This window comes from Agelaius tricolor, unplaced genomic scaffold, assembly GCF_023055355.1.
Source record: "Agelaius tricolor isolate 1412-34295 unplaced genomic scaffold, bAgeTri1.0.p SCAF_5, whole genome shotgun sequence".
NCBI lineage: Eukaryota > Metazoa > Chordata > Aves > Passeriformes > Icteridae > Agelaius > Agelaius tricolor.
The window spans coordinates 48,419,557-48,441,533 of NW_027269265.1; the positions used below are offsets into that span (position 1 = coordinate 48,419,557).

The 21,977-nt window shown below is 43.1% G+C and overlaps 1 protein-coding gene and 1 pseudogene across 17 annotated transcripts in view; one reads left to right on the top strand and one right to left on the bottom strand.

Moving 5' to 3' along the window:
- Window positions 1–6,763: 6,763 nt before the first annotated feature.
- Window positions 6,764–8,779, bottom strand: LOC139590316 (pre-mRNA-splicing factor SPF27 pseudogene; annotated as a pseudogene).
- Window positions 8,780–10,234: 1,455 nt separating this feature from the next.
- PTPN5 (protein tyrosine phosphatase non-receptor type 5) overlaps window positions 10,235–21,977 on the top strand; it is a 77,692-nt gene continuing 65,949 nt past the window's right edge. For 2 of the 17 annotated variants that reach the window (XM_071427786.1, XM_071427799.1), the window contains exon 1: window positions 10,508–10,664. The gene's annotated coding sequence lies outside the window, so the exon portion shown is untranslated. The other 15 variants (XM_071427784.1, XM_071427798.1, XM_071427794.1 and 12 more) reach the window with 14 other exon arrangements.

The following is a 21,977-nucleotide window of genomic DNA, read 5'->3' on the forward strand; positions in this document are numbered from 1 at the left end:
GAGAACATCCCTGTATTACCAGCACTGTTTCCAGCACAAATCTGAAACACAGCCCCACATCAATTACTGTGAAGAAAATTAACTCTAGCCCAGCCAGAACCAGCACAACCAGTAATTCTCAGAGCTTGGAGCAGGGGCACTTGCTTTCTTTAATAATACTTCTTGCCTCCTCCTACTCAAGCCTGTGACAGTCCGCCCTGCTTCATTTTAAGATAAAGCTGCAGAGTATGGATAAAGATGCAGGGTAAGGATATAGATGTTATATCACTATATGTAGTGATACAACAGTTGGCCACAGGTAAATAATTTCTTTTTTATCTTAAGATGAAGCTCTCTCCAGCTGAAGTTTGGATGACCTTTCAGTTTCTCTTACTGAATTCTATGCTCAAGTGCCATATGGATGCCATGTCAGCTACTCCTACTGTGAGTGTCACACGCACCAACTGGTGTGCTTTCCCAAGCACTGGATAATGAGAATGGCTTGTTTCTTTCTCATGTGGTTAGCACAAAAAGTTAAAATTCTATTTTTTTTGCAGTATATAAACTTTACCACTGTTCGTATGTTGCATGTCGAGAGGAAATAAGTTGCATGGCAGACAGTGCCAATAGCAATAAGGCTCTTCTTACTTTGTTTTTTTCATTGTCATTGTTCATTATTGATACTTTTCCAATTGGGAAAACCTGATTCATAAGCTCCCATATGTCACAGCCTGGAGTGACTTCTGAGCAGTGCCTGGTGAACTGGCTTTGTCACAACAGGCAGAAAGAAAGGGCGCTGCTGCTGGCAGTTCAGTAGAGCTAAGTGACAACGAGACTGGGAACAAATACCAACTAGAAGAATTCAACGAAAACGCTTGACAACAACTTCAGGTGCCAGACAAAGCAGTCTTGCAGACCATATGCCAACTTCTGATGACTACATACAATATGTAGGTCCTTGGTTTCTTAAACAAGTTATTTTCAGCAAAGGAATATAGATCTTGTCTTTATGTTACCTGCCAGGATGTATAAATTAAAAATTTCAGCTGCTTATATGCCCTGAAACCTAATTAAACCACAGACAAATGTTGTCTTTTACCAACATACTAAAGGCATTTTTTTAAGACATCAATATACTATTAAAGCACAAAGAGTTATTTTCTATGGTGGTGATTTCATAGAAATACAGTCCTGAAATTATCTCTACTCAGGGTATTGATCATAAGGCCCTAATCAATTTGATTTCCCTGGTTCAGTATTTCAGCCTGCCATCCCTCAAGGTCCCCATTATTCATATACATCCTTTACATCTCTATGTACAACCATAATTGTTGCTATACACTGGCAATAAATGAACTTGAGTAGCAAAGGACATTTATCACAGACACATGAAAAACTTAGGAAGCATCCCAGAAATTATCACCTCATGAATGAATTAGCTGAATTCCCACATTTTTAAATATTTCTGACCTTGGTAGGACTATTTCAAGTCAAAAGATACTTTCTATGGAATATTTGTCTATGGACCAAATGTATTTGTTGGTGGTTTTGGATGATTTTGGACATAAATTTTCTCAAGAGGATTATTAAATCAGGGAGATGAACAGGTAAAAATCTTTAGCCATACCCAGCTATAGACACTCCAGCTATCTCAAGTGTCTGTCAGTGCTGCTTAGCAGCAAGGCATGCTGTGAAAGGCTTGTTTACTAATATTTGCAAGACTACAACAGATGTACAAAATGAGCTAGGCTACAGTGAACATTAAGAAAGGGCAGCTGATTGTTTAATCTAGAGAGAGGGAATTTGCTAGAAACACCACTAGCTGTTTGCTGGCATGGAAATTTTTATAGTCAAGAGGAATATTCTCTATAGCATCACCCCTTCCTTTCAGATTTGTGGTTTTTTCCCCCAAAATCACTGAAGCTGGAGTACAGATTTTTGTGAATAGGAATGTCTGGCTGGTGATTGCTGTTGGTTTTACCAAAACTTTTGTCATTTGACTATTTGTATGTAAAGTATGCAACAGCAAGAAGGAAAAATTTATGCAGAGACAATGTTTTGAATGCTAGATATGCACAGGAGGGATCCTGCAGAGAGATGAAATCAGTCTAGGGATAAGTGGGGTACTTTAATGCTTCAGGAAGTTCAACGTGTATCAAAGGGAAACATTTTAGAATTGACTGTGTATATCTCTCTGGTTTCCTCATGGTTAGGTTTACATGGCAGCCATTAGTTCTTCTTCTTGTTGGCTAATACAACAAATTTTCATGGCTGTGAGTGCATACATGTATAAAAATATGTATGTGAGATACTATACTTAATTCAGATTGCAGCTAAAATCCAGCTCCTGTAGTTTCATGCTCCTACAAGAGTCTCACTTGCTTTGTTAGGACCCCGTTCAATTGGTATGGAAACTACAGCCCTGGCCTCAAAAATTTACTTTCCAATTTAGAAAAAGATATTTTAATCAGTGATAACAAGTATCAGGGAAAGACGAAAAACAATACAGGTGATAAGAGCAGGCAATACTAAGTTAACAGAATGATTTTGATTTTAGAATTTCCTCATCAAATCTTAATACCTAATATTTTGTTAATATTTTTAATAACCATTTCAAAATCAGCCTTGGCCAAATGAGCAGTCCTGAACTCTCAAGAGTGCCAAAAAGTGATTTCGAAATTTTAAATGCACTGCATTTGTGGATTCTGCTTCAAACTACCTCCCAGGACCCAACACCAACAGTGCATAGAACACCCAGTAATTTCTGTGAACAGTCTTAAGTTGAGCAGCAGCTTAATACCAAAGGTCCCACAAACACCAGCTGCTTTTGGAAGTATGTGCACTGTGTATTTTAGTTCCTCCTTTTAGATTCATGCATACAATGATCTAAAGCTCTTTCACTTCTCATTATCAGGCCTTTTTCAAAATCATACATTCTCAGTGTCAGAACTCTTGTTCTCTCCTGCAGCAAAGGTCTCTAATGCTGTAGCTATAGAGGTCTGCAGGCCTGGTCCCCTGAAAACATCCTGCCATCAGTACACTTTTTGTCCTCAAACAAGGAATAGCAAGCTGCCATTCTGATTTCCTCTGAGCCATATGCTTCAGCATCTTGAAAGCATCCAAGCCAAGACTTCCTTTGCCTAGCTTGAACCTCTGAAATTAGATAACCTCACAGTCCCAGTCTTATACTTCTGGATTTTTTTATTTATGACTTTTGTGCAAATTGATGTTTATAAGTCAAGCACAAATTATGCTCCCAAAATTTTAATCTGATGTTGTTAACCTTCTGCAGTGTGCATTTATCAAAATAGCTGCTGGTGACAAAGCTGAGAGGGGAAACCCCAGGACATGCACCATATGGTGACAGGGACAGCAACAGAGACAGTAAGAAATAGTAATTGCTAAATAAAACAATCCTTCACAGTTTCAAAATGGCTTTTCCAGGAAGTATTAATAACTCCTGGTTGATTCTTCCTTGTGACCACTTGGTTCTGAATAAACACATATCGTTCTCAACTTTGGGAAAAGTTTTTTTTCCTCCTTCTGCCTTTTTTAACATTTGAAATATAAGTAGTATTATAGTAACCATGGTATCCTGATGACATAATGGTTACCATGAGAACAAAGCTGAAATAGTGTCATCAGAGCCCCTTCTCTCTGCTGTGTGTTGAGTTTTATATTTAATAGAGATGGCCAAACTGCTGCCACCCAGCCTGGCCAATTTTTTCTGGCTTCATGGTTTCAAAGCTCATAAAAGCAGAGCTGCCCTGTGCTTCTGCCTTGGTACAGTTAGTTTTGCTTCAGGGCAGCTGTGCCACCAACTTATAAGATGGGTCTGCATAGCAGCAGGTAAGAGGATAACACTTGTAACAGATTCCCTCAGGACAGTGGCATTTGTCCTGTGCCTTGGGCATCCTCCAGTGCCCTTGGCCATGAGTAAAATTATGGTTCTTGGTCTCCACTTGCCAGACAAACCAGATTTTAAATGTTTTTTACTTAACTGTGCTGGAAGATTTCTCTGCTAGCCTGTGCAGGGTCTTTCAGTGCATGATTGCCTGTGGTCCAGTCCTGCAATTCCCTCTGCCCAGACAGTAGTGTGGCTCTGCACCCACAAAGGAATCCACTGGCCACTGCCAAAACACTGTGCCCAGAACATAGCTACAGCTTCAGACAAACAAAAGTTATTCCCAGGTAGTTTCCTCAGAGAAGATCCTCTCTCTTACTGCAAGAACCGCTGGACATGACTCACTGCATATTGTTTGTTCATTTTGCTATATATATATTTCCCAAATGCTATTTTAAGTTGTGTTTCTCCCATATGCTCCTACCAAGTTTACTGCATGAAAACAACCCTCCAGTTTTAATTTCATATTTAACCAAAACAAATGTGGCGTGGCTGTGTTCACTTCAGTAAAGCTATCTGGATTTGTATTCTGCATACAGATATAAGAAAGCTGGTCAGAGGGAAGGACATGGAATGTGCTACAAAACAAAGAGGCAAATGAAGCAAGCAGCATTTCATACAAAGCTCCCTGCATTCTGCCTGTGCTTCTACACCAATCTAATTCACTGCCTGCAGATGGTTCACATGCATTTTCTTCCTCCTCTAACCAGAATCCACCACACAGACTCTTCCCGAAGATTCTGGCCACAACCTGTTCTGAACAGGCCCAGCTCCCTCATCCATTCCTCATAGGAGAGATGCTCCAGACCCTTACCATCTTTGCACTCCTCCACTGGACCCACTCCAGGAGCTCCATGTCTCTCTGAGCCCAGAGTTCAGCACAGTATCCTAGGGGAGCCGTCACCAGGGCTGAGCAGAGGGACAGGATCCCCTTCCTGACCTGCTGGCAATGCTTTTCCTAATGCCCCCCAGGATACCATTGCACTTCTTGGCCACAGGGACACACTGATGGCCCATGGACAGCTTGTTGTCCAAGCAGGACTCCCAGGTACTTCTGCAGAGCTGCTTCCCAGCTGATCAGCCAAGGTCAGATGGGTCTCATGTCCAGCAGGTCAAACAGGGAATATAACCCAAAGTCATTTAGCAACCAAATGGATTAGATTTTTCAATGACTTTCTCAACCACGAAACCAAATGGACATAGACTATTAACAAGGACATGAATACAGGAGCGCATCAACTTCAAATGTTATAAATTCCCAGTTATTCCCACCTTAACCCTTACCAGGATCTTTAACAGCTGCCTCAGACACAGTATAGTGCAAATACTTCACTCTAAGAAAGGTCAAACCTTTATACAAAATTCAGCAATGGCCTCTGTTCTACAGCTGTATCAGTGAGTGCTCTGAAAAGATTTACATCTTCTGAGCACTACCTCAAACCTGCCTCATCAGTTGTGCTTCACCCAAAGTTCAACCCTAATCCCAGCTGTAATCCTGAGTCAGCAACCTCTGCCTGCCCAGCAGGGAGCTCCTGCCAGAGTTAACACTGAATTCCCTGGTATGGCTGGCAATACACCCAGCTTGCTGGTCACTGAGTCTCCACTCTCTGCCCCATGTTTGATGTTGGCCTCACCACAATCTCACATTCAAATACTTTCTAATTGTGTTAGGGTGACAAAACACCAGAGCAAACCCAGGTTGCCACCAGCCTAATTCAAGTTCATCATGCCCTCATAGCTCATCCATGTATCCAATGCCAAATTATGGCCCCTTTTTTTCTGACACAATTTTAACAGCAAGTTGGTGGTTGACTGATTCCACCATGTCCTCTGCAGAGTACAGGGTACCCAAACTTTGTTATTCAAAATCAGTTCAGACAGATTTGGGATGTTTTTCAGAAAAAAAATTGCAGAGAACCACATGTGGTTTTATGTCAGACCTCCTGCACTTTGGTACGCTCAAGAAGCAACATGATTTCTCAGAATAAAGCAGAGAAACCCTGCTGCTTCTCAGGTCTTTGCTTCTGCCAGCCCCAAAATCCTGCAAAGGTACTGCGCACCCCATGGTATGAGCTGGTACAGTAGCTTGAAGCATTTGGGAATAAGGAGAACTGATTCCATGGTCCACTGCAGTCTTTCTGAGCTCTCAGAGGAGGTTCCATCACAAGATGATTCCAAGTTTTCATAACACTGACTTTTGGAAGAGGATACTGACCTAGTGCAGTAGTTTAGTTTTCCCTTACATCAAACTGACTCACCCTGCTCTGATACCAGCTCACAATTCTCTCTTAATTGGGAAAATCACTAGGATAGTACTCACTGCCAGAATTCTGGGTCATAAAGTCATTCTCTGACTCACAAGAAGGTTTACAACAGCTGTGGCAGTGATATATACTGCAGGTGAGTCATGTTGAACTGTCATACACAGGTAGAAGAATTATAAAAGAAAGGCCTTATGAAATCAGGCCTCACTCTGCTAAAATTGCCAAAGCTGGCCTGTCATTTCTTAAGTGCAGCTAACAAGCAATTTGCAAGTTCCTATGTGAAGCTATTTTGAGAATGAGAAGTTCATTTAATACAACAATCTATTCTGAGGGTGAAAACCAAATGCACATGTGTAAACAATACTCTTTGTCCCATGAGAACCCACAAAGGAAAAATGTAAACATATCTAGAAATAGAAAATTTGATAGGCATGTACAATAGCCCTCACTGACCAATGAACTGAGTTCCACTGTATTGCTGAGCAATTAGGTATAGCACAGTGCCTGCTGATATTTCCTACAAATATGAGCTTTGGGAATAAAGAATTGGCTTTCTGCATGAACAAAATGGATTCTCGGCTGATTTATTCCAACATGTGGTGACCCTGAAGACTCAATCAATGCGAGTTTAACACAAAGAAAAGAAACTACAGAAATACACTTTTACCATCTCACACAACTCCAGCTAGAGGTATCTACAGACACAGCATCTCCAAAGTGTCTGGTTTGTAGTTTTTGACACATGCTGCACTAGGACGAGTCAGGATTAAGTCACTGAAAGTCTTGCTGGATATTCTCCTTGTTTGCTTCCCCATGCTGCTGCTTGATTTGTGAAATTTCATTTTCCAGCTGCACAATAGTTCGTTCAATCTCATGATTTTTACTGACAAGAGAGGCCCATGAGGACTCCATTTCTCGCAGCTTAGCCCCAGCTGTGAGCTGCATGTTCTTCCTCTGCCAGTTCAGGTCTTGAATGTTTTTCCTCAATTTCTGAAGCTCTTCCTGGGAGTGTTCTATCACATGAACTAGGTGCTCCTTGTACAACGTCCAGGCATTGCAGCCATGCTGGGACATGAGCTTCAGGTTCTCGATGCGCATGGCCTGGTGCTCCAGCTGTGCCATGGAATTGTTCACACACTCCTGCCACGCTGTGATGTTCTTCTGCCCGGAGGACAGGGCGGGCAGCTCGTGCCTCTTCATACTGAGTAGTTCCAGGGGCTGCTGGGCCACCAGGCACTCAAACTCGCTCTGCATGAGCTCGGTCTTGAAGGCGCTGTAGTCGTGCACAGGCAGGTAGCTGAGTTAGTTCTTGGTCAGCTGGTACTGCCCCATCTCCTCTTCCACCAGCGCCACGGTCACCTCCTGCACACCCTGTGCCTTGTAGCCCTGGTTGAAGCGGGACAGCACATCCACCACCACGTCCCTGGCCCGACACCTTGGCCGCAGCTGCGCGCACTCATGTCTCGCCCAGCGGGACCGCACGTGGCTCCGCTCCCCTGTGCGCCTGCGGCTCTCCTCTTCTCCCAAGATTACTTGCAGCAATTAATTTTAAGTACTTAACTAAGTCCTATAGCATTGAATTTTATCTGCAGCAGTTCTTTAAAGTTTAGAAATAATTTGCTCATGAAAAGAAATTCTACTGCAGAAACAGACAAACATTGTCAGAATACAGCCTGACACCCTGTGGGTCAGGGTGTTGGTAGCAGTCTGAATAAATGGTGGATGCAGTTTTCCTGGAGTGGCAAATGTGGTTCTATTGAAGCAATGATCCTGTAGAAGGGTGTACTTTTTCTCTGAAGGTCCAGTGGTGGCATAGAAGAGTCTGGTTTTCCTCTGGGAATCCAGTGAAATAAAGCTCCCTGGTGTTCCAAATCTCAGATTATATCCAGGTAGGCATGCTTGGCTCCTGCCCCTGGGCAGAGCAATGGGATAATGTATTTTTATCAGCCATGCAGTGAGACTCAATAGCCCATTAACAGTAGATATCTCCTGGAGGGAGGATGGGTCTTAGAGGAGATAAAGAACACTGCCCCACCTGCTTTTAACAGATGGTGATAGAATATGTCATTCTGGTTACATCTTGCATTGCAAGCTAAGACAGTTAAATATTACTTTTCTACATTGTAAGATAGTTGTTTTCTTTTAAGAGATGACTCTGACTAAAACAGCTGTGATGAAACACTGATAAACACCTGTTTGTAGGTAAAGAAGATACAGCGTGTTCACCCTTGATTTTGTTGAAAATTTTATTGCTCCTTACAATCTCTGCTGTTTTATCTTCCATAGATAACACAGAAGAGTCAGTTATGATTCAAGATTATGCCTGTTACTGACTGTAAGCTGGTTTAGAGTTTTCCTTTGTTTCATTTTGCTGTCATAGGTACATGGCTGTTTAGAAACGAGCTATCTCAATTTCCTAAGACGGTAACCACTGATACATTGATTATATGATGTGAATTTACTGATTTTATAATAGGCATTATTCATAAGATGTTATTACTGTACTTATAGCTGGCTTCTTACATGCTTTAACATGTCTTTTTGTGTAATTACCTAAAAGACGTGCACTTTCAGGGTCCTTCTTTTTTGTTCTCTAGCTGCTTATGCATCTCTTAGACCAAATACGTAAAGGATTGCACTGCCTTATAATGATACATTCATCCATTGCTCTATAACAAAAGATTTGACAATGCTTTATTGTCCTATCAGTTTTCAGGAACACAAAATTTAAAAAATTAAGTTCCTTAGACACTTCTCTCCACAGAAATCAAAAGCAGATTTTTTTTTTAATTGAGGCTAAAATTTTAGCTGATATAAATTTTCTGGCAGGCATTAAATTTGTGGAGGCATACTGGTTTAAAACAGCTCAGAATGTGATTCTAGATTAATGGGACAAACCCCCATGTTTATTGATTATGTAACTGCAAATGCAGATATGTCTCAAGTGCAGCATGCAATGTATGTACCCGCATATAATGAAATTTTCCATGCATATTCAGAAGTAGAAAATGTTCTTTTCAATTTAAATTGTATGATATTTAAAGAAAGAAATACTTTTGCATGTTCAAATAAAGAATTCCAGTGAATAAAGTCAAGAAAATACATAAAATATTAGTTAAAGGAATTACTGATTTTTAGTGAATGGATAGAGAGGTAACCACTTAATTTGTAGGCCACTATCTGAACATTTAATCCTTTGTGCAGTAAGGCTACTAAAACTGACACCACAAACCAAACTTTAAAACAGTCATGCCAAAGCACTGGGACAACCTCTGGTCTCTAGCCAGAGGTTGTGAAGTGTGCACTTAACAAGTCACAAGCATTTTTTGGACAACTGATCTGATGGAAAAAAGGATTACAAGGGCTGCACCTGCCCTGCACCAACTAATCACTAGGAAAACCAAGTGGGCTTTAAAAGAATTGTGAGATTGTTTCCTCCTTCCTATTACTTCTGGACAATAGTACTAGTTCAGGTATTGGGTGCTGGGTTTTTATGAGTTCAAAATGAATTGCCTTTGGTGGAGCAAAGTGGGTTTATAGATGAGGAACTAACCAGCTGCTGAGGCATCTCTAAGGCTACAGTCGTGTCTCTGGCTCGAGAAGGCATCAACCTTCCACCTTCTGCCCTGTGGGAACAAGCCCAGCAGAGGCATCGCAGTGTCTTCAAGCGGCCTTTGAGCCCCCTTTGAGCAGGGATGCCGGGGGTGCCGCTGGCAGTCAGCGGGCGCCGGCTCCCCTCAGGAGCCCACAGGGAGCCGGGGGGGGGCTGCCCGCACACAGCGGGGCCTGGGGGCCGAGCCCGCCGCCCCCGGGCCTCACTGCGGCAGCGGCCCCGGCGCTCCGGGGGCCGGGCCGGCTGCTCCCGCTCGCTGCCTGGCTGTTTCATTCATGCTTTCTCCTTCGCCATCTCCCTCTCCGACTGAGGGGAAACGGGAGCGCGCGTGGGCGGCCGCTGGAAGGCTCCCTGTCAGTCAAGCGGCCGAGCTGAAAAGAAGGCGAGCGAGGGAGAAGGAGGCAGAACAGCTTTCCCGGGGGAGGGGGCGGCTGTTGTCGGCTGCCAGCCTCGCAGCCCTTCCCGGGGGCATCTGCAGAGACGGGCTGGGGGGAAGGTGGGAGCGGTGTTGCACCACAGACGTGCCCGCCGGGGGGGAAGCGGCTCTTTCCTGCCGCCCGTCACCTGTCCCCTTCTCCCCACACACGCACCCAGCGGCGACGGGGCGGGAGGCGGCGGCCGCCCGATCTGGCGAGCACCGGGCCCAGGGTCCGTACCCCCGGCGCTGAGGGGGCTGCCCGTACGTGTCTGCCGGGGCAGCGGAGGGGGCGAGCCCGGGGGTGTCAGCGGTGAGGGGTTCGTGGGGCAGCGTGTCTCCTCAGCTCTCCGCAGGACCGGGGAACTTCCTCAGGCTGAGGGGCGCTCCGTAATGCCGGCACCAGCCGCGGCGCGAGGAGGCTTTCGAGGGGAGGCTCGGGGCAAGTCGCACGCTTTCGGGCGGGGGGGCGGCCCCGCAGCGGCTGAGGTGGGCTGGCGCTCGGTACCGGCAGGGGAGGGCAGCGAGCGGCTGCCGACGGCGGGAGCGGGGCTCTGGTGCAGCGGGGCTCGGCGGGGGAGAGCCCGCTGCCCCCACCGTGCCGCAGCGCTGCCTTTGTGCTCCCTCCGCACCTGAGCGCCGGGCTGGGAGGGACGGCGCAGGTGGAGGCGGGCACGGCAGCAGCTGCGGCGCATCCCCGGAGCCGGGGCGGGGAGGTAAGGCGAGGCTGTGCCGTGCTGCGGCGGCGGCTCCCGGGGCTGCGGGGGGCGGCTGCACGCCGGGGGCTGTGCCTCGGGCCGGCGGGCAGGGCACGTTCCTTGCCTGGCTTTTCCTGCAGCCGTTTCCCGCTTCGTCCTGCTGCACGCAGAGAGATGCAACAGCGGCAGCCCGGTCCCCTGGGGAAGGACGGGGCTTGGAGGTGGGCGAGCGGCATCAGCGCTGCCGGTGCGCGGTGAGGCTGCCGGGCGCGGGGCTGGGGCCGGGGGCAGCAGCCGGCGGTGCCTCGCCGCTCCCGCCGTGCCCGCGCAGCCCCGCGGAGCGCTGAGGCGGCCCGGCCCGGCCCGGCCCGGCTCCTCCGGGGCCGCTCGCAGCCCCGGGCCGTCCGCTCCGCTCCGCGCCCGCAGGGCCCGGGCACAAGGCTGGGCTTTTCCCCCGCCACACAGCGCCGAGATACGCGGAGCAGATGCCGGTGTATGCGCCTAGCGGACCTCGCTTGGGAAGGGCTGGGGGGTTTGTGGGAGGCTGCTTTCGAACCGGCACAGCCGGTAGCTAACTACCGGCTGCAGTTAAAATTTTAGCAGCAGCAGCAACAGCTTTGAGATGCTTTCCGGGAATGCTGCTGCCTGGGAGCTGATGTTCCAGGCGGCCCGCGGTACGGGCCATCTCTCTCCTAGATGGCAGTGCTGAGAGCAGGATAGCTGCCGGTGCAGGCAATAAAGTGCTGGGAGCCCGGAGTCCTGTGCAGCTGGATTTTGGCAGAGTTATGGGTGGAACGGAATAGCATTCAAGTGTGCCCTGTGAGCTAATTTGCAATTATGACGATTTTTTCCTTCAAACGGCTATCTTGTTATGCAATTACGTTTTAGTGAGGCTGGGATTGTTACATTATGTGAGAAAGGAAAAACAAATCTAGTAGGCTAAGCTTTTTGTATTGCAGTGTTATTTACAAAGTTGTCGAGGTTTGGATCCAGCTCCGCTGGCTGCCCCCTGATTCGCAGCGATTTACAGCTGATGGTCAGGTTCTGTGTTTGTGTTAGAGCAACAAATCACAGATCCAGAAGAAATGTGGCTGCATTAGCCTCTCTTTTTTTTTTTACTTCCAACATGTTGCATATACTGAGGAAGAGATTTTTTAATTTGATCACAATGCTTAGTTAGTTTGAGATGATAACTTCCTTGTTGTATAAATTGTGCAGTTAATTAGGTTAAAATCTCAGACAGACCCAGAGCTCACATTGATTTCAGCACAAGTTGTGTGGTGCATGACAAGGGTGCTGAATTTTACTGTGTGGGAGAGCTGAAGCAAATTTTCTGACTGCTTGCTCTAGTTCTAGTTTGTTCCTTTGGAGTAGCAGAATGTAGTGATTTTTTTCAATGCTCTCATTGATATATTTGAGTTAGTGTTGTACATCTGAAGCAAGGATAGTTCAGGAGCTCAATATGTGCCCATTGAGAGAGAAAATTGAGCCAGTTGACTTGAATGTGGATGAAATGGACATGAGAACTCTTACTCTATATCTGCATATAATCAGTCTAAACATTCTCAGTAGGCATGTGCAGAAAGGTAAGCACATCACGTCTGGTTGTTTTATTCTTTTTGTTATAATTGAACAGGCATTATTCTCTGTAGGAGTGTGTTGTTGGTTTGTTAGGTTTTTTACTTCTTATTTAGCACTATTATGGTTTAAAGGCTTTAAAATGTTTGTCACTCCACTGCAGGAAGAGTTGCCAACTGGATGTCATGCATGTAAAACTAGAACAAGAGCCTTTAAATAGCAAAACCATCAATTTAGTAACAATTTAGTGTGATAAATGGCAGAATGCACAAAAAGAATGCAAATCTGAACAATTATAGCATACATCTTTTGGTATTAATATTGATTAAGTACAAAGCACAAAAGGGAAATAAACACATACAGCTTTTAAGTGCCTAAACTGGTTTGAAATGGAAGAGCTGTTTTCTGTTATATATTTTTTCTATTACATGGTTTATGCTTTAAAAACAAGTGTGGGGTGGGGGAAAGATCAGAGAAGAGAAGTTTTTACAAGCATTTCTTTTGTTTTCTGGATCTCAGAATTCCTTTATGTAGCAGGATGCTTTCCAGTATCTGGTTTCTCAGTATCTGGAAAGGCAGATGTTGCTGCAGCAGGAGGAATTATACTGATTTGCAGCACAGTTAAAAAAAAAAAACCTGTTCTTTCTGCCTCTGTGTAAAAAGATCAGCCATGGTTTGGGCTTGGCAACACAAGAGATGAGACAGGGAAGTTCAGTTTGTTCAACAAGAGGAGTGAAGTAATGTACAATTAGGCAATTTCTATTTCAGGAATAAGATGAGTAAATTTCCCTAAACAACTGCACTGAAGAATTTCACTTGCTTGGCTTTCCCTCACAATTGCCCATAAGCCAACCCTTTGTGAAAGGCAGGGAGTTTGGTTGGGTTTGGTTGGTTGATCACTCTCTCCTGTGGAATGTTGAGGCCAAAGGCAGAAGAGGCAGTGGAGACTTGAGGCATGTAGGCTTTTGTAGAAGAGCTTTTCTGACTTACAGCTTTTCAAAAGGTGCATGACAGAATCCCATAACTGAGAATTTTGCTCTCACAGTTAATTTTCGGTTCCCTGCTTACCCTGTGTAGGCCACAGGAGCATGTGACTGATGTGACCCAAGATTGAACCTACGATAGAGCCAGCTTCTTGGTTTAAACTGATGCTTAGAGACTTTATCTCAAGATTTCAGAGATAATGTGCTTCTACTTTAGAGAATATTTGGGACTTTCTTGCAAAGAGAACATGCAAATGAAATTTAGGAACTGAAGATGCTTTGCACTAAAGCATCTTTAGCAGAATCAGGCCAGCAGAGTATGTGTGTGCTGTATGTATCCATGCTACCACAGAGAGAGCAAGCTGTGATAGTCAAGAAAGACAGGGGTTTTGAACATCTCTGGAATGTCACAGTATTTTTTATTTCATGATGGAATTCATGTTCTTTTCAGACTCCTCTCTTAATTCTACCCAGAATTAGGGTAGAATTAAGAGAGGAGTCTGAAAAGACTGTCTTGATTCTACCCAGAACTGTCCTGTGATTTTGAGCAACTTTAAAAAGCTCAATTATTATGGTAATAATCCACATCTTAGAAATCAGATTCAAGCTCCTGTGTTGTAAGAGTCCTGATCTGTAACCAGCTAGAATGCCAGTAAGTAGTATGTTACTGGTCTGTGTCTGTTTTACTTAGTCCTTTCTTGTTTAGTGACCTGCTGCATGTTGCCTGACTCCTAACCTCTTTGGGGCAGGAGCAGCCTTTCCCAAGAATAGGGAACCTCCCGAAGAGTAGAAACTTCCCTAAGTTTCAGTAGGGCTCAGATCCTTGTTTGCAGCTCTAGGAGATGGATGCAATAGAAAGTATCAGTCTGGTAACTGTGGTTTAAGGTCATGAGTAGCTGCCAAAAATATTTACTATTTTTAGGAGTTGGATCTCTAGCATAAAATTTTTATTTCTTGTTTGTTTTGCAATTCAGGGTCATATTTAGTTTCATTCTGTTTTACTTCTGTGTGTATGGATATAACAGCAAGACAGTGCAACTTTCTGTGTTTTTATATCAATTCTATCCTGTGGACACAACTGCATGTGCTAACAGGAGCTCATTTTTGACACAAACTCACCCTTCAGGTATAAGCAACTTGCTTAAGTTATAGGGAGATTGTGACCTGCCATATCTATCATCAGATAAATAACTCTTGTTATTACAGTATATAATAAAGGCACTTAGACCATCTTTTCTACAAGAATTAAATATGCAAGGCCGGGCTCAAACAGCAGTGAGTACCAGCAAGAGTGAAAACTCACATAATATGTTTTATGTACATGCATTTGTTTGGGATGGTGACTGTCTTTGTAATCCTGTGTGTGCAAACTTGTTACCTCCAGATGGGCCAGAGTTTCAGGCAGGTTTTGAAAGCTTCAGTGAGAAGTTACCAATCACTGCAGTTTGCAGAGTCTGCTCCTTGCTAGTTTTGCCCACTGCCACACCCACAGCTAACATCACCATCTAAACTGATGTCTGTGTGGAAGCACTGCTTCATCCAACTGCATAAGCTGTGACACAGCTAGTCTTGATTACACTGCTTTTTAAAAATCATTCCAATGTTGTAGATTGTGTACAGCTAGAATTGTTCTGCCCCTTGATTATCTACAGATCAGGTTTCATTAGAAGTGCTGATGAGCACCCAGGACTGTGAAGGCAGCAGTTTTGTGCAAGATAAGAATGTTCCTTAAAGAAGCTGATGGGGGATAAAGTTCCTAGCAGACACTGACAGCATAAGATGTCACTGTAGTCTAGTCTGAAATTGTATGTCAGAAGGATAATTGGATATCCTTGGCTTTACAAGAAGTTTCTGTACTGAAGAAACTTAATAGTGGGTTAGAAACTGCTTTCAGGAGCTGTGTAGATATGTTTGTTTCTGTTCAGTTGCATTAGTGCAACTATGGAGCAATTAGCGTTTTTTTTTTCCTACAAGTGAGTGTGAATTTGAAGCACTCTACATTAGAGGAAGACATTTAATTTATCCTGATGAACCTGTGATCTGCACCTTTCAGTTCTGAATGACTTTGTTTCCAGAGCTGCTTGGAAGTCAAGGAAATGGGTGGTGTAAGCTGTATAACATAACTGGCTCCAAAGGAGTCTCTGTTTGGAAGCTGTGTGTTCCAAAGCTGTTGGTTCACTTGCAGAAGGCTCTTTGAAACCTGCAGTTGAGCATGGTCACGAAGTCCTTGATGTAATTAAATATGCAAAATATCTCATATGAATAATTTCCTTACCCTTGCAGAACTTTTTTTAATCCCTGAGCCCTTTTGCATTACAGGCTCCTGTCAATAGGGGACAGATTGGATGTTGGGAGACCAAGACACTAACACTGCATGTGATGCCCTGGAATGCATTCTGCAGTTGTAACCGCAATATTAAATACAAACCCAACACAATTCTTGGCAGATAAATGATCGAACACTGCTCTGGGGAAAAAAAATCCCCTATCACTGGGTATTTAGTGGGCAAGTCCAGTGGACTTAGATTATTCCATTTCAAAAAGAGGAAGAATTTTATCTCTGCCTAATATTTCCTTTCATCTTCATTATACAGTCCTTGTAAAAAAACAATAAATGCAAAATATGGTTCTATTTGTATTTGTAAGTAGGCAGTTATCAAATGCTGTCTCTCATTCCTATGTGACCCCAAGAGATGTGGGAGATGGATTTATTTAATTGGGAAATTGAGGGCTAATCTGCATATGGAAATTCACAAAGATTAGCATACCAAGCTTATTTTCCACACACATGTGGCCCTTATGCAATCAGACTGTGAACTAGAAATGTATATGCCTGAATATTTGGAATGGCTATTCTGGTGCATAGCCCTGTGTAGCTGGACTCTTAGATTTTAATTAGTACTGCAGCAATTGGTGAAATCAAATCTAAACCTAAAGGAGAATAAAACAATGAAAGGAGCCCTTTAACAATGCAACTAGAGATGTAGCAAGAGCACAAAGATCTTTGAGGTACATGTGCTTTGGCAAAGAAACATATTTTCATCTGTGAACCCAATTTGAGAAGTTAAGGTTAAAAATCCTCTTAGATATCCATTCCTTTGTTTGTTTTGTATATGTTGAGTGAACAGAATATTGTCAATTTGTGGGAATACTTTGTATTTACAGCTGCAGATGTTTCTTTGGGTGATGATGTATCTTGTGTTACTAGTGCAGCAAAGTGACTCTGGCGTTGGACTCAATCCTTGTGGGTCCCTTCCAACTCAGAATATTCTGTGATAAACATTTGTTACTTCTTGAAATGCATGATTACTGAAATCACAATTTTACCTAGAAATCCCTATGTCCCTAGATCAAATGAGTTCTGTGTGTCTGGAGATGTCTTTATTCAAGTGTGAGGAGTACAGACAAAGATAACTCATATTAAGTACTATTAAGAATTAGATGTGGAGAATTGGCATATGAATAGTGCTAGTCTGTAAAATTAAGTCTGTTAAATATAAAATTGTTTTAAATAAATGGCAAAAGAAGAGTAGACACCTGACAGTGGGGCTATTGATGCAAAGAAAAAAACAAAATGCTTGAAGGAAATTGATCTTTCAAAAACAAAAAGTGAATTATTTGTTAAAAACCATTAAGCAGTTTAGATTTTCTTTATAGTGCACAAGGTTTAAGTTATGTTTCTCATGTCACACTCTGAAGTAATTGACAGTGGAGCATTTGCACTGTGGGGCCACATCAGCCCATGAACTCATTGCAAAAGATAGTCAAAAGACATTACAACAATTTAAGGCTGGCTTGTGAGGAAATACGGTCTAAAACTGTGAATGAATTTAAATTGAAAAACTTTTAGAAAAGAGTGTTTTATTGATGAAATATAATTTAGGATGTTTTGTTTACCTTCAGTTATTTAATTTTTAATTTTTTTAACAACTTACCTGTATTGTTTCTGACTTTGATAGAAACAGAGACTTGAAACTTTCGCATTCTTAAAGACTGAACAGGACCATTCATATTTACTAATATAAGGTTTGTGCACAGCTCCCTTCATTATTGAAACTATAGCAAACTACTCAGGTTACTGTTTCATAAATAGTTTAGTTCCCTTCTGATTTCCCCTCTTAGCTTAATTCCCTTCTGATTTCACCTCTTAGTGAGGGTGGCTTAGATAAATTCAGGTGATGACTTCATTTGGACCAGTGTACACATCACTTTCTAGATGAGGTTGTATTTTTTTTCTCCCCTAATTCCACACTCCAGAAAATAGCAATCCTTGTGGTTTCTAGCCTGAGACAAACATTTCCTTTTTCCCCTCTAGATAGTTGCTACTTCCCTTCACTGGGAAACCATATTCTGTTCATAACACCAGTGATATAACCTCTAATGGTATCTTAGATTGTGTTAGAAAATACAAGTGGCACTTGGTAAAGACCTCTTCTGGATATTGTTGAATACCCAAAACCATTGGGGGGAAAAAAGCTCAGAATTTTGCACAGTGAGGGTATTTGCTCTGAATTTTACCTCTCAGTTGCTATAAATAATAACCATTTTCATAATAGATGACTTGCAGTCTGTAAAAGCAGGTCATTCCAATTATTACCTTATTTCTCTTCCTGTTTCAATGGCAGGCAATTTTTAGCAGCCAACAGCATTGCAGGCCTTTTTAGGTGGATGTGACCACTTCATGGATGCAAGATAGGGGGAAGGTTCCACTGGGCTACAGGGAGCTTTGTGTCCTTTGGCAAGGCAGGATTTAAAAGGGCACACCAACAATTACCCTGGGTCTTGTAGCCCCATTTCTGCCTCCCACCGGCTTGCCTGGAGCACAGCTTTACTTCACTGGTGTGAAATGAGAGCTGTCCAGTGAACATTAAAGGGCTGGGGAGAACAGCACTTGAGAAGTTTCTTCTTTGGTTGAGAGAAGTCCAGGGGAGCAGAACAGCCTGTTGGACCCGCTCCCTGACCCCAGCTAGTGTCTGAAATTTGGGTTGTCACAAGCAGTCCACAGGTTGTAGGTTGGCAGTTGTCACATGCAGCTGTGGTGACAACACAAACAGCAGAAGCTTTCCCACACGGGCACTCTTGGAGACCTGTTCTTATGATTACCTCTTGATTAGCTGCTTACCCAAAAAGAAGGCTGATGGATCCCTCTAGATGCATTCCATATTTTTCGTTTTGCAGCTCATACTGGTGTCTGGAATTGACCAAAATTTTGGGATAATTTAAATACAGATGCATACTCCCATAAAATGGTAAGGAAAGCAGACCACTGAGGGCCTGCTAATGGCAGTGAGAATTCATATGGGCTTGAGGTTTCATTTTTCTCTACTCTTGCAAGATTTAGGTCATAATGTTTAGGTCAGGACACTTAAAAGCAAGCTAGGCTTCTTGACTCAGCCTCCCTAGAGAGTATTTGTTTTACCAGAGATGTTATTTGAAGCATTCTTGGATATGTGATACCACTTTTGAATTTACAGTCAGTTCACTAAATTACACTTGCCTGTTTGGGTTTTTTTTTTATTTTTTGGGGTTTTTTGTTGTTTTTTTTGTTTGCTTTTTTTTTATTTTGGTGTTGTGGCTTTTTGTTGTTGTTGTTCGGTTTTGTGTTTTAATGCAGGTAACGTGCTTAAATATGTTTTTTTCCTCATCCAGAGATTCTGGGGAAGAGAATTAATTTTATTCATCAGGCAGGGCATTTTTTCCTGGTGGTTCTTCAGAGTCCTTTTTACTTTTAGGAACAGACACTTGCTGCTTCCTTCCTGTACCTTTACTGGTTGAGTATGGCTAGGTTTGTTTATTTTCTTTTGCAGAATGCCTTCCATTTGGTGCTGCAACAGCATCTGTTCCCTTGTTTTCAGTGTCAGTAACAGTGTACATTACCAGACTGAGGCTTGGCTGAAGCTGTCTCCTTCAGGAGCAGAGCCTCTCTTGCCAGTGGAGATCACTGCCACCATTCCATTACCCTGACTGAAGCCTCTGCTCCTTAAGTCTCAGAATAGTAAGCCAGAGAGGTGGAATAATTTAAGTAGTTGCCTTGTTTCATTCCTCTTCTAAACATGGAAATCGGAGCCTGCAAACATTCGTAAGATGAAATGTTGGCACAGACGTGGCAATTTCTGTGAAACTGCAGATGTGACTACTTTGTTATGAAACTGCTGGGAGCTTTGAGAATTATTGTAACAAAACCTGTGACTAAAAAGCATGTAATGGCTATTTTATTGTGCTGATGATTGCTTTTGCACTTCAGAGTCTGTTTGGAATGGTCACATAATTAAAATAGTTATTATTTTCTCTTAAATTAGAAGAGGACTTCTCTCATACTTGCATGATGTCTTTCTTGCACAACAGAAACAAGGAGCTGAGTGCCCAAATACTGTCTGTATTTCAGCCTCTTAGTTATTGCTTTAAACCATATTTTCAGATGGTGCTCTGTTCTTTTTGGTAAATGACTGCAAGCACATGTAACGTTCTCCATGCTATGTACATTTTCTAACATCCCAAATTTTTAAATTATGGATATTGTCCCCAAAGCAGACCCTGACATTTGCTCTTTTATCCTTTTTGAGCTTTTTTGTATCTTGTGCAACAGTGTCTGAATTTGTTAGGAAAAAACATTATCCCTTTAAATTTCCTATGACCTCTCTAGCACTGTAACCCCTCAGACTCCTGATTGGAAATGCTGTCGATCTTGAACATAGTTTTGGCCATTGTCACAGGTCTGTGTGCTGCCAGTGGGCAGTAGATCACAAATGGAGATTCAGTGCTCCAAAATTATGTAGTGATGCTAAGTAATGAACCAGCAATTAAGCAACAGTGTTTTATCTGCAGTGTAGTCTGTGCAGCTCAGAACATCAATTTTCAGTCTGTTATCCATGAGTAGATTAGATTACATTATATTAGTTTAAATTGAGAACTGTTGCTTTCTGTTAGCCCTAGGCATGACTTTAACATTAAACTTACTAACTTTAATAAAGGCAGTTTTTAAACCCAAAAAAATGGTGCCAGAGCTGAGATCCTCAAGATGCTGATTCCAGAGTTTAGACAGGAGAGCTTATTGTCTATGCATAGAGGATTTAGAATAAGATTTTCTTCTGCTTGGCAAGCTTGCTTCAAAGTCCTGCTAATGCTAACTCTGGCTTCACTGTGTTCTATCACAGTCTAGTGGCCTGGGATTTGTAAAGCTGTGCCTATGAGATTGCTGAATACACTGGGAAGAGAAGGCAGTCCAAAGCTAGCTGGAATAGTGTCTGCTGCCATTTGGGAATTTGCTTTATTAAGGCATCCGGCTTACTCCCTTGGTTGTTAATGCTGAACAGAAATTGAGAGTAGATCTCTCAGCTAATTTTTTGTCTGTCCTTGAAACCGGATGTTTATTCCAGTTTGGAATAGAGTTTCCTATCTGTGTCTACAAGCTTTTCTCCCTTCTTTTTTTCCCAGTTGATACCAGCCTCTGCTGCTCTGTGCATGCTTTCCACCCTGTCCATCTGTGTCCTTCACCTCTCCAGCCCAAGTGTCAGCTCCCGTAGGTCTGTATTTCTCTTCCTCTCGGAGAGAGCTGAGTAACCTTCTGCCACAAAGGTTTCAGACCAGGGAAGTACAAACTGCTCTCTTTGTCCACTACATCCTGTCAGATTAGCAGCTTCTGATTGATAGCTATATTGCCACGTATGAAAGAAGCAGCTCTTCCCCAGGAGCTGTAAAATCCCATGGTTGTAAGGCACTTCATCATGGGCTGAAATGAGCTGATGGCCACCACCACAGCATACATGACAGTAATTTGCTTCTAGTTTTTCCATTCCTCTTCTGCAACTGGTTGCTATAGACATCATTCTGATTCTGAGAACACAGCAGGCCTTCAGAAACATCATCCTGATGTCCTGGAAAATGCCTCATTAATCCAGCCAGCCATTTTTAGGCCTTTTCCTGCAATACTGAACTCAAGCATTGCGCTTACCTGGTTGTAATTGCTAATTGTCTTCCTTGGTTGCTGCACAATTTTAGCAGCTGATGCTTCATAAATTACCAGAGGTAGAGATGAGCAGAAATCTGAGATTCTGCTAATGTGTCAGGCTAGACAAAGCCTTGCTTGCTTGTCATAGTGATTCTCTTGGTATTGGTCTTTTGCACTAGAGAAGCATTTCTTTTCCTGTTGTTTGAGAACAGGTCTCAGACCTTAGATCAGTGTAAATTTTAGAGCTCCTCTGCTGAGCTAATCCCTCATTGCATTGTTTTGGAGCTGTTAATTGATGATAATTCTGGGTGCTTAATGCATTTTGTTTGAGGATTTCTAAACCTTTTCCTGGCAGACTCAGAGACACTGGTTGATGGGGGGAGTGGTTTTAGGGAAGCAAAGGGATTGGAAGGCAGAAGAAGCTGTTTCTCTTTCGTGTGCAGTGGTGCCATGAAAAGCAAGAGCTGGAAAGGGTGAGAGAGTGATTGTTCCTATCCCCCTCTGCACCTGCCAGGCTTTCACATTTGAAGAGTGTGATGCAGAAGCAGAGCTCCATCTGCTGATGTTCCCTTTTATGTGAGATAGCTCCCCAAAA